Below are 12,528 nucleotides of genomic sequence, written 5' to 3' on the forward strand. Positions count from 1 at the left end.
TTATCACCCAGGCTGGACTGCAGTGGCACAATCTTGGCTCACTGTAATCTCCCTCTCCTGGGTTCAACGGTTCTCCTGTCTCAGCCTCTCAAGTAGCTGGGACTACAGACACCTGCTACCACATCTGGCTTTTTGTATTTTTAGTAGAGATGGGGTTTCACCATGTTGGCCAGGTTGGTCTGAAACTCCTGACCCAGTGATTCGCTCACCTCAGCCTCCCAGAGTGCTGAGATTACAGGCGTGAGCCACTGCACCCGGCTTGAACATTTCTTTATTAAAACATGCACCAAACAAACACAAATATATGTGATTTATCCACATATACATCATTTATGGTTTTTTTTTTTTTTTTTTTTTTTTTTGAAACGGAGTTTCGCTCTTGTTGCCCAGGCTGGAATGCAATTGTACAGTCTTGGCTTACTGCAACCTCCGCCTCCCAGGTTCAAGCGATTCTCCTGCCTCACCTTCCCTAGTAGCTGGCATTACAGGCATGGGCCACTATGCCCAGCTAATCTTGTATTTTTAGTAGAGATGGATTTTCTCCATGTTGATCAGGCTGATCTCGAACTCCTGACCTCAGGTGATCTACCCACCTTGGCCTCCCAAAGTGCTGGGATTACAGGTGTGAGCCATTACATTCAGCTTTTGTTTTCTTTTGAGATGGAGTCTTGCTCTGTCACCCAGGCTGGAGTACAGTGGCACAATCTCAGCTCACTGCAGGTTCAAGTGATTCTCCTGCCTAGGCCTCCTGAGTAGCTGGGATTACAGGCACATGCCACCACGCCCAGCTAACTTTTGTATTTTTAGTAGAGACAGGGTTTTACCATGTTGGCCAAGCTGGTCTCAAACTCCTGACCTCAGGTGATCCGCCCCCACCTTGGCCTCCCAAAGTGCTGGGATTACAGGTGTGAGCCACCGTGCCTGGCCTGCATCATTTATGAATTTAGACAGGTAAAGAGCAAAAGTTAGACTGGGAAGAAATTAGATTTGTGCGAACTGAGGAAATGGAGATTAGGAAGGTCAAAATGGAAGGCTGTGTTTCTCATGAATGCCCCTAGCAACATGTTCAGTTCCACGTGCACTTCCAGAACCTTCCCTCTCTCCATCAAGAGGCAGAGTCTACCTCCATACCCTTGAATCTGGGCACACCTGTGGCTTCTCTGACTGACAGTGAATAGTGATTTGCTGCTGTGACCCCGGGGCTGGGTCATAAAAAGCATAAGCTTTCCTGATTCACATTCATTTTTATTCTCCCTCTCTCTCGCTCTATGTTGCAATAAAATACACAGAACATAAAATTTACCATCTAAGGCATTTCTTTCTTTCTTTCTTTTTTTTTTTTTTTGAGACAGAGTTTCGCTCTGTCACGCAGGCTGGAGTGCAGTGGTGCGATCTCAGCTCACTGCAAGCTCCGCCTCCCGGGTTCATGCCATTCTCCTGCCTCAGCCTCCCGAGTAGCTGGGATTACAGGTGCCCGCCACCATGCCCGACTTTTTGTATTTTTAGTAGAGACAGGGTTTCACCGCGTTAGTCAGGATGGTCTCGATCTCCTGACCTTGTGATCTGCCCGCCTCAGCCTCCCAAAGTGCTGGGATTACAGGCATGAGCCACTGGGCCCGACCCAACTTAGCCATTTCTAAGTGTACAGTGTAGTAGAGTTAAGCACATTCCCACTGTTGTCCATCTATCTCCAGAACCCTCTTCACCTTGCAAACCTGACTCTGTCCCTGTTCAGCAACTCCCCATTCCACCTCCAGCCAGTCCCTGGCGACCATCCTTCTATTTTCTGTCTCGATGAATTTGACCACCTTTGGTTCTCTTTTTTAGCATATTTTTGCTCGCAATGCAGGTGTCCTGCTGTGAAGAAGTCCAGAGTCATCCAGGACAACCTGGAGGGGTGCACACGGGGAGCAACTGAGGCCCCAGCTGACAGTGACCTTCAGCCACCATACCTGTGGGCAAACACACCTTCGGATGATCCCAGCCCAGCTTTTGAAGCAAACAGCTGAAGCTCAGACCTGGTGGAGCCGAAATGAGCTGTCCCTACTGTGCTCTGTCTGAAGTTTTGACCCATAGAAACTATTACAATAATCAATGTCACTAAGTGTGGGGGAAATCTGTTTTGAAGCCATAGGAACTGGAGCAGGAGAGAATTCTCACATGGAGTTCGTCTGCAGAGGAGGAGAAACATGGAGTGGGGACCAGAGGAGGTTAAGCCAAGAAAAGTGGTTTTTGTTTGATTTTGCTTTCTTCTTTTTTTTTTTTTTTTTTTTGAGACAGAGTTTCACTCTTATTGCCCAGGCTGGAATGCAGTGGTGTGATTTCGGCTCACTGCAACATCTGCCTCCAGGGTTCAAGTGATTCTCCTGTCTCAGCCTCCGGAGTAGCTGGGATTACAGGCATGTGCCACCACGCCTGGCTAATTTTTGAATTTTTAGTAGAGATGGGTTTCATCATATTGGTCAGGCTGGTCTCAAACTCCTGACCTCAGGTGATCCGCCTACCTCAGCTTCCCAAAGTGCTGGGATTACAGGCGTGAGCCACCATGCCTGGCCTTGCTTTTTAAGACTGAAGCAATCTGAATGTTTCAATGTTGAGGGTAAAGGAGGGAAAGGCTGAATATGCAGAAAGGAGAATTATCCAAAGAAGAAGACTCCAGAGAGGGTGGAGTGCAGAGGATCCTCAGCACAGGTGGGGCCCTGGGAGGGACAGCCCGATGCTGACGGGGTGAACCTTCAGTGCTAGGTGGGTGACAGGGTGCTTGCACATGGACTGTTTTCTCTCTGCAACAGAAGGTGGGAAGGGTGAGGGTAGGAAATGGTGAAGTCAGAGGTTTGAGGAGAGAACAGAAAGTTTGACACATCTTTGTAGAGAAAGGGAGAAGGTGTTGACTTGAGGAAAGAAGGATTTGAGAACAGATGGTTTAGTTGATGTTGGTGATCAGGAATTGCTGGGAGATCAGGTTATCCTGTTGTGGGCCTTTGTCCACAGAACTTAGCTACTCAGGTATATGCATGATACATACTTGATTCATCCCAGACTGGGGTTCTGCCAACACATGTGATCAGAGGGTAAAGAGCAATGGGTTTAGGGTGTTAGCAACAGGGTGGTTGACAGGATGGACCATGAAACTGAAACTGGGGATAGAGAACAATCAGTGTGTGTGTGTGTGTGTGTGTGTGTGTGTGTGGTGGGGGTTGGTGGGGGACTAATGTATAAACTTGGATTCAGCGTTTCTACTTCTAGGACTATATCTGAAAAAGAGCATATTATGCCACTGGCCCTACGTGCAACAACCTGCATCACAGAATCACATAAAATAGTGAAAGATTTGAAACTAGGCAAATATTCATTAATTGAGTATTGCTTAAATAAAACAGAACACTATCTAGCCACCTAAATGCCTTTTGGGATGCAGGCATAGGAAAAATGGGAATTGTAGGGTCCCGGAAGCCACCCTATTTGTCACAAGGAAAGCACATTGACAAAGGGACAGGAGGAGGTGGCACAGAGAGAGCGAGGAGGCAGGAGACCTAGTCTGATCCTGATAACTCGGATGTCTCATTTCAGTTATGTGTAAAATGAGCTTCTGGATTCCCCAGTTACATGAGACAGGGAATCCTCTCTTTTGATCTAATTTGAATAAGGTTTCTGAGGTTTGCAATTCAAAGCACCCTGCTATGATTTGAATGTGTTCTCCTGAAATACATAGGTGCAAACCCTAACCCCCAAGGCAATGGTATTAGGAGGTAGGGACTTTGAGGGGTCATTAGATCATGAGAGCTTCCCCCATGAATGGGATTAGCACCTTCATAAAATAGGAGGCCCCAAGGAGCTGCCTTGCCCCTTCCACCGTGTACAGATACAGTAAGAAGGCACCATCTATAAGGAAGAACCCTCACCAGACACTGCACGTGTGCCTTAATCTTGAACTTCTCAACCTCCAGAACTGTGAGCAATAAATATCTGTTGTTCACAAACCACCCTGTCTATAGTATGTTGTTATAGCAGCCGGAACAGACTAAGAGACTAAGAGACTAAGAAACTACTCCCCACCCCCAGGTCTCAACTCAAATGAAAGTTGCTAACCCAAGTAGGATGTTAAAAGCAGCAGAATCTTAAAATGTGGCACAGGCTGAAGTGAGATGAGGTGGGTTGGAAATATTATGATGCAGTAGATGAGCTGGTGTTAAACTCCGTCTGCTTGCTTGTGAGAATTAGGTACCACTGAAGTTGGACCTTCAGGTAAATTGGCAGAAAAATATCAGACTATTGGAGGGTTGACAGCTTCACAGGGCTTCCCACCTTTCATCTGAAGAATTTCTCCTTCTCTGTTTGTAGCAAAACTAATGGATCCATTAATCACAGCACCTCTCTACCACTAAAAGGTCGGCAAATCAGTCTCTGTCTCTGTTGGAAAATATTATTTATCCTAGAAGATAAGTACTTTTAAAATATCACAATATCATTATCACACCTACAAGTATCAACAACATTCCCTTAATATCATCAAATAACCACTCACTTATCCATTTTCAATTTTAAATTGTCTCATGAATTATTTTAGCATTAAAAAGAATTCAAAATATAAGGTTCCTTGATATGACTTCCAAGTCTCTGAATTTGTAGGTCCTCCTCTATCTCCCTTTTTTTCTTCCGTAAAATGGTTTACTTCCCACGGTCTGGAATTCGTTTACTGGATTCCTGAATTCAATAGCAAAGATTGGCTGTTGGGCCTACAGGCTTCATCAGATTCAAGTCTGATTTTGTTATAAGATGACTTGACAGGTGGTGCTGTGTACTTCCTTTGGGAAAAACAGAACATCTTGCTTTCTCTCCTTTTATTGTGAACAACCATTGATATTCAATATCTGCATTCACTAATTCACCAGAGGCTGAAAAATGGTCAAATTCCAATTTTAGCATTCTCTTTCCATGTATTATGCTTCTTGAATAAGAAACTTCTTCGCATCCACTATTTGGTTACATGAATATACAGTTGGTATAGGAAAGGCAAGATAAGTGCTTGACCCCCTCTCTTTACTCATTTTCAAAACAATGTATAGATCCCCTAGCATCTTCCAACTGTGATCAATTATTACTGTCATTATTAATTATAATTTATTTATACTAACATTTTTGATATGTGCTTCAGTCTATTGCAGGTTTATTCTTATTAATATTTAAAGAGTTCAGCTGGCAATGAGAACACATGGACACAGGGAGGGGAACACCACACCCTGGGGCCTGTCAGGGAGTAGGGAGGGAGAGCATTAGGGAAAACAGCTAATGCATGCTGGGCTTAATACCTAGGTGATGGGTTGATAGGTGCAGCAAACCACCACGGCTCACGTTGACTATGTAACAAACCTGCACATCCCACACATGTATCCCAGAACTTAAAATTAAAATAAAAAATAAATAATGCAGAAGGAAAAAAAGACTTCGGTTGGCTGGTGCCTCACCCCTATAATTCCAACACTCTGAGAGGCCAAGGTGGGCAGATTACTTGAGCTCAGGAGATCAAGACCAGTCTCAGCAACATGGTGAAACATGATCTCTACTCAAATTCCAAAATTTAGCCAGGTGTGGGCCTGCACGTCTGTAGTTCCAGCTACTTGCAGGGCTGAGGCAGGAGGATTACTTGAACCAGAAAGGTCAAGGCTGCAGTGAGCTGAGATGGCACCACTGTACTCCATCCTGGGTGACAAAGTGAGACCCTGTCTCAAAAAAAAAGTTCCAAGCCTGGCATGGTGGCTCATGCCTGTAGATCCCAGCACTTTGGGAGGCTGAGGCAGGCGGATCACTTGAGGTCAGGAGTTCGAGACCAGCTTGCCCAACATGGTGAAACCCGGTCTGTACTAAAAATACAAAAATTAGCAGGGCATGTTGGCACACACCTGTAAACCCAGCTACTTGGGAGGCTGAGGCAGGGGAATTGCTTGAACCCAGGAGGAGGAGGTTGCAGTAAGCCGAGACCGTGCCACTGTACTCTAGCCTGGGCAACGAGAGCAAAACTTCGTCTCAAAAACAAACAAGCGAAGTTCCACCTAACTGACATATACAGACCATTTCATCCAATAGCAACAGAAAACACATTCTTCTCAAGCACACATACAATGTCCCCTAGGATAGATCATATGCTAGGCCAAAAACCAAATCTTAATATAATTAAGAAGATTGAAATCGTATCAAGTGTCTTATCTTTTCCACAATGCTATGAAACTAGAAATCACTAACAGAAAGAATTTCAGAAAATTCACAGGTATGTGGAAATTAAGCAACATGCTCCTTAACAACAAATGAGGCTAAAAAGAAATTTAAAATTACCTTGAGGGCTGGGTACAGTAGCCGACACCTATAATCCTAGTGCTTTGGGAGGCCAAGGTGGGAGGACTGCCTGAGCCCAGGCAACATGGTGAGATCCTGTCTCTATAAAAAATAGAAAAATTAGCCGGGCGCGGTGGCTCAAGCCTGTAATCCCAGCACTTTGGGAGGCTGAGAAGGGCGGATCACGAGGTCAGGAGATCGAGACCATCCTGGCTAACATGGTGAAACCCCGTCTCTACTAAAAAATACAAAAAACTAGCCGGGCGAGGTGGCAGGCGCCTGTAGTCCCAGCTACTTGGGAGGCTGAGGCAGGAGAATGGCGTAAACCCGGGAGGCAGAGCTTGCAGTGAGCTGAGATCCGGCCATTGCACTCCAGCCTGGGTGACAGAGCGAGACTCCGTCTCAGAAAAAAAAAAAAAAAAGAGAAAAGAAAAATTAGCCAGGTGTGGTGATGCATGCCAGTAGTCCCAGCTGCTTGGGAGGCTGAGATGGGAAGATCATTTGAGTCCAGGTGTGCAAAATTACAGTGAGTGAGCTATGAGCATGCCACTGCACTCCAGCCTGGGCAACAGAGTGACACACTGTCTCTAAAAATAAATAAAATATTTTGAGACTAACGAAAATAGAAACATAACATACCAAAACTTATGGGATGCAGTTCTAAGAGGGAAGTTTATAGCAATAAATACCTACATCAAAAAAGAAGAAAGATTTCAAATAAACAACGTAACATCACACCCCAAGGTACTAGAAAAAGAAGCACACACTAAGCCCAAAGTTAGTAGAAGGAAGAAAATAATGAAGATCAGAGCAGAAATAAATGAAATAGGGACTAGAAAAATAATAAAAAAGATCAGTGAAACTAAGAGTTGGGTTCTTGAAAAGACAAACATAATCGACAAACCTTTAGCTAGGCTAAGAAAGAAAAGAGAGAAGATTAAAGTAAGTAAAACCAGAAACGAAAGAGGAAGAATTACAATCAATAGCACAGAAATACAAAGGATTATAAGATATTATTATAAATAATTATATACTAGCAAAATGGGGAACCTAGAAGAAATGGATAAATTCCTAGAAACATACAACCTACCAGGACTGAATCATGAAGAGAAAATCTGAACAGACCAATAACAAATGAGGAGATTGAATCTCCCACCAAAGAAAAGCCCAGGACCTGATGGCTTCACAGGTGAATTCTACCAAACATTTGAGGAACTAATACCAGTCCATCTCAAACTCTTCCAAAAAATTGAAGAGAGGGAATACTTCCAAACTCATTTTACAAAGATGGTTTTACTGATACTGAAGCCAGACAAGAACACAAAATCGTGGGCCAGTATCCTTGATGAACACAGATGCAAAAATTCTCAACAAAATCTAAGCAAACTGAACTCAACAGCGCATTAAAATTCTCAACAAAATCTAAGCAAACTGAACTCAACAGTGCATTAAAAAGATCCTTCACCATGATGAAATGAGATTTTCCCTTGGGATGCAAGGGTAATTCCACATATGCAAATCAATAAATGTGATATAACACATTAACAGAATAAAAGACAAAAACCATATCATTATCTCAATAGGTACAGAAAAAGTATTAGACAATTAAACATTGCTTCAGAATAAAAATCTCAACAAACTAGGTATAGAAGGAATGTATCTGAATATAATCAAGGCCATATATCACAAGTCCACAGCGAATGTTCTACTTAATGGTAAAAAGTTGAAAGCTTTTTCTCTAAGATCAGGAATAAGACAAGGATGCCTGATCTTGTCACTTCTATTCAACACAATACTGAGTTCTAGCCAGAGCAAGTAGGCAAGGGAAAAAAAAAAAAAGCCATCCAAATTGGAAAGGAAGAAGTTAAATTGTCTTTGTTAGCAGGTGACATGATCTTATATATGGAAGATCCTAAAGACTCCACTGAAAAAACTGTTATAACTAATACGTGAATTTAGTAAAGTTGCAGGTTAGAAAGTCAACATGCAGGCCGGGCGCGATGGCTCACACCTGTAATCCCAGCATTTTGGGAGGTCGAGGTGGGCGGATCACCTGAGATCAGGAGTTCAAGACCAGCCTGGCCAACATGGTGAAACTCTGTCTCTACTAAAAACACAAAAAATTAGCTGGGCATGATGGCGCATGCCTGTAATCCCAGCTACTCAGGAGGCTGAGGCAGGAATCGCTTGAACCTGGGAGGCAGAGGTTGCAGTGAGCTGAAATCGTGCCATTGCACTCCAGCTTGGGCAACAAGAGCGAAACTCGATCTCAAAAAAAAAAGAGAGAGAAAGAAAAGAAAGTCAACATACAAAAATTAGTAGTAGCATTTCTACAAACTAACAATAACTATCTCAAAAAGGAATTAAGAAAATAACCAATTTACAATAGTTACAAAACAAAAATACTTAGGAATAAATGTGGTCAAGGAAGTGAAAGATCTGTATACTGAAAACTACAAGTTGCTGATGAAAGAAATTGAAGAATATACAAATAGATGGAAAAATATCTGGTGTTCCTAGTTTAGAACAACTAATATTGTTTAAATATCCATCTCCTGGTACCACATCTCCTGGTACCTCATATGCAACTATTGACCTGATCAATGTTTTGTTTCCACCTCAATATCTGTTAATAAAGGCAACCGGCAGCAGTTCGTTTTCAACTGGCAAGGCTTTATTATCAATGCATATCCTCTTAGTGTCTCAGTGATGATGTATCCACTATCACTTCTAATTTTACTAACATGTATCTTCTTTTTTTTAGTGTTTGTTATCCTGGTTAGAGAATTATCAATGTTATTGATCTTCTAAAATAAACAGTTGTTTTAGTTGATTTTCTAAATATTCATACTACCCAAAGATTTCTATAGCTCCAATGCAATCACTATAAAAATCCCAAAGAAATTTTCACAGAAACAGAAAAAACAATCCTAAAATTTGTATGGAACCATAAAAGACCCCAAATAGCCAGAGCAATCTTGAGCCAAAAGAACAAAGCTGGAGGCATCATACCACCTGACTTCAAAATACACTACAAAACTATGGTAACCAAAACATCATGGTACTGGGATAAAAACAGACACATAGGCCAATGGAGCAAAATTAAAAGCCCAGAAATAAAGCTGTGCATTAATGGTCAATTGACTTCTGGCAAAGATGCCAAGAACATACAATGGGGAAAATAATCTCTTCAATAAATGGTGTTGGGGAAACTGGATAGCCATATGAAGAATAATGAAATTAGACCTTACTTCATGTATAAAAAACAAACAAAAAAAATGGATTAAAAATGTGAAACAAACTGGGCCAGGTGTGGTGGCTCACACCTGTAATCCCAGCACTTTGGGAGGCCAACCAAGGTGGGTGGATCACCTGAGGTCAGAAGTTTGAGACCAGCCTAGCCAACATAGTGAAACCCCATCTCTACTAAAAATACAAAAAAATTAGCCAGGCGTAATGGCATGCACCTGTAGTCCCAGCTACTTGGGAGGCTGGGGCAGGAGAATTGCTTGAACCCAGCGGGCAGAGGGCAGACAGTGCCACTGCACTCCAACCTGGGAGACAGAGTGAGACTCTGTCTAAAAAAAAAAAAAAAAAAGGATGTGAAACTGTAAAACTACTAGAAGAAAACATAGGTAAAAGCTCCATGACATTGATCTGGACAATGATATTTTGGATATTTCCTCAAAAGAGGATCCAACTTCCTTCTTTTTGGTATGGATATCCAGTTGTTCTACCACCATTTGTTTTTAAAGACTATTCTTTCCACCATTGAATTGTCTTAGCACTCTTGTCAAAAATCAATTGACTCTTATAGTGAAGGAAAGCTTGGGTGGGGAGGGGTTTCGGAATCAACTGACCGTGAATGCATGAGTTTACTTTTGAGCTCTCAATTCTATTACACATGATGTGATGTATCCACATAGTCTTCATTAGTGTAGCTTTGTAGTAAGTTTTGAAACCAGAAAGCGAGTCCTCCGATTTTGTTGTTCTTTTTCAAGATTGTTTTCATTATTTTGGGCTTGTTGCATTTCCTTATGAATTTTGGTATCAGCTTGTCAATTTCCACAAAAATGTTCGCTGGATATTCATAGTGTTGATATTGACAGGGATTACATGGGCTTCCTCAGAAGTTTTTTTGAGACAGAGCCTCACTCTGTCACCCAGGCTAGAGTGCAATGGTACGACCTCGGCAGACTGCAACCTCTGCCTTCCAGGTTCAAGCGATTCTCCCATCTCAGCCTCTCGAGTAGCTGGGATTACAGGCACCTGCCATCATGCCCAGCTAGTTTTTATATTTTAGTAGGGATGAGGTTTCACCATACTGGCCAGGCTGGTCTTGAACTCCTGACCTCAGGTAATTCACCAACCTCAGCCTCCCAAAGTGCTGGGATTACAGACGTGAGCTACCATACCCAGCTGATTGCTCCTTTTTTCAATGTATGGGCAATACTTCATTTCCTTGCACGTCTCATAATTTTTTGTTAAAAACCAGCCTCTTAACATATTATGTCAACTCTGAAAATCAAATTCTCTCCCTTCCCCAGGATTTGTTGATGTTGCTATTTATTGTTATTGCTACTTGTTGTCATCATCTCTTTGTGACTTTTCTGAATAAATTCTGTGAAATCTGCATTTCTTGTCACGTGTGGCCACTGAAGTCTCTGCTCTGTTAGCTTAGTGGTCAGCTAATTATTAGAAAGACATATTCTTAAATTCTTGTCATCAACAACTCTCCCAGTCTTTGCCAGGGAGCTTTGTGCATATGTTGGGGCATGCCTTCAATACTCAACCAGGCAGCTGACAAATCTGCCGTCGTCTTTACTTCTTTCTTGCATAGAGCCTCAAGGTGACCCAGAGATGAAAGAACCTCACTGGTTCATCAAGAGCCCATGCATCACCTTGGGCGTATGCTTTCCAAAGATCCCGGGGCTTTTCGTGACATTTCATTCCTCAACTTTTCCTTTTCAGCTTTTGGTTTAGCCTATTGTTTGTCCCAACTGTCACCTACTGCCTCAAGCAGGCATACAATTAAACAATTGCTCCTAATTGTTTTGACAAATGCCCCCAAGGAAAAGGCTTTTAACACTAGGCAAGCTTCCAGTCACGGCAAACAAACCAGATGGGTAAAATAATGATAATCCCTGTGAAGGAGGCTTTGAAGGAGGTTCAACCTCATTTCATTCTCTCTGGTAACTACCAGCTCTGGTTTTCACTTTGAATACAGGCTATTGGTTTTCAAGGCTGCCAGAAAACTGGAGAAAGGGAAATAGAAATACGGGAAGTTAAGATACCACAAAGCTCACTATTCTTATCAAGATGCAGCCATTTTTCTTAAATACATGCTTTCCTAATGGCTGCAAAACTTTGGTTAATTTTCAAAGTTCTAAAACTGTTGACTTTGACTATTTTGTCAGTTTTCTCATTGCTTTTCTGGAGAAGAGAATTTTTAGAGGTTCTTACTCAGAAATTTTCACCAACATTACTCCAGTAAACTTTTAAATGCCTGGCAGTAAATATTTTAGGCTTTGTGGGCAAACTCAAGGATGTTATATAGGCAATTATGGAACAAGAGAGGAAAAAAGATTTTTCACAAAATTTTAATTGATGAAATTCAAACTATGATAATAAGTACTTTTTTGTTTTATAGCTCTACTAATGAGAAGATTGAAGCTCTTTGGGGGGAGGTAACATTTTACTTAATTGGCAGTCAAAGTTGGTTATTATCATAACCAATTGCAAATTTTCATCTGTCAATGCTGATCTGTAAAGAGATTCTACATATTTCATCTTTGAAAATGACCTTTCGCAAAGATAGGTACTGCCAATACTGATAGCAGTCCACAAGCATGTGATTTTTAGTGAATTTAATTGTGATTGAATTGAATTCAGGTGTGATTTAAATTTACTTTATATTCATCACATGTAAGGCATTTACAGAATTCTATTAGATTGTTTCCTTGATAGTTGCCTTTTAGCATGTCATTTCATTATGTATTAATCATTTCGAATTGAAGGTTATTTGGAAACTCTTCTATTGCACAGTTAAATAGACTTTGAAGCATGTAAGTTTCCTTTCAGCATACATCACATTCTAAGAAACATTGCTTACACTGTAGCTTGAATTCCAAAAACGATTCCACAGGAAATTTGTATGGAAATGGAGACCTTCCTTTTTGTTTCGACAGCATGGGAAGT

This window comes from Trachypithecus francoisi, unplaced genomic scaffold (genome assembly GCF_009764315.1).
Source record: "Trachypithecus francoisi isolate TF-2019V2 unplaced genomic scaffold, Tfra_2.0 Lachesis_group21, whole genome shotgun sequence".
In the NCBI taxonomy this organism is placed as follows: domain Eukaryota; kingdom Metazoa; phylum Chordata; class Mammalia; order Primates; family Cercopithecidae; genus Trachypithecus; species Trachypithecus francoisi.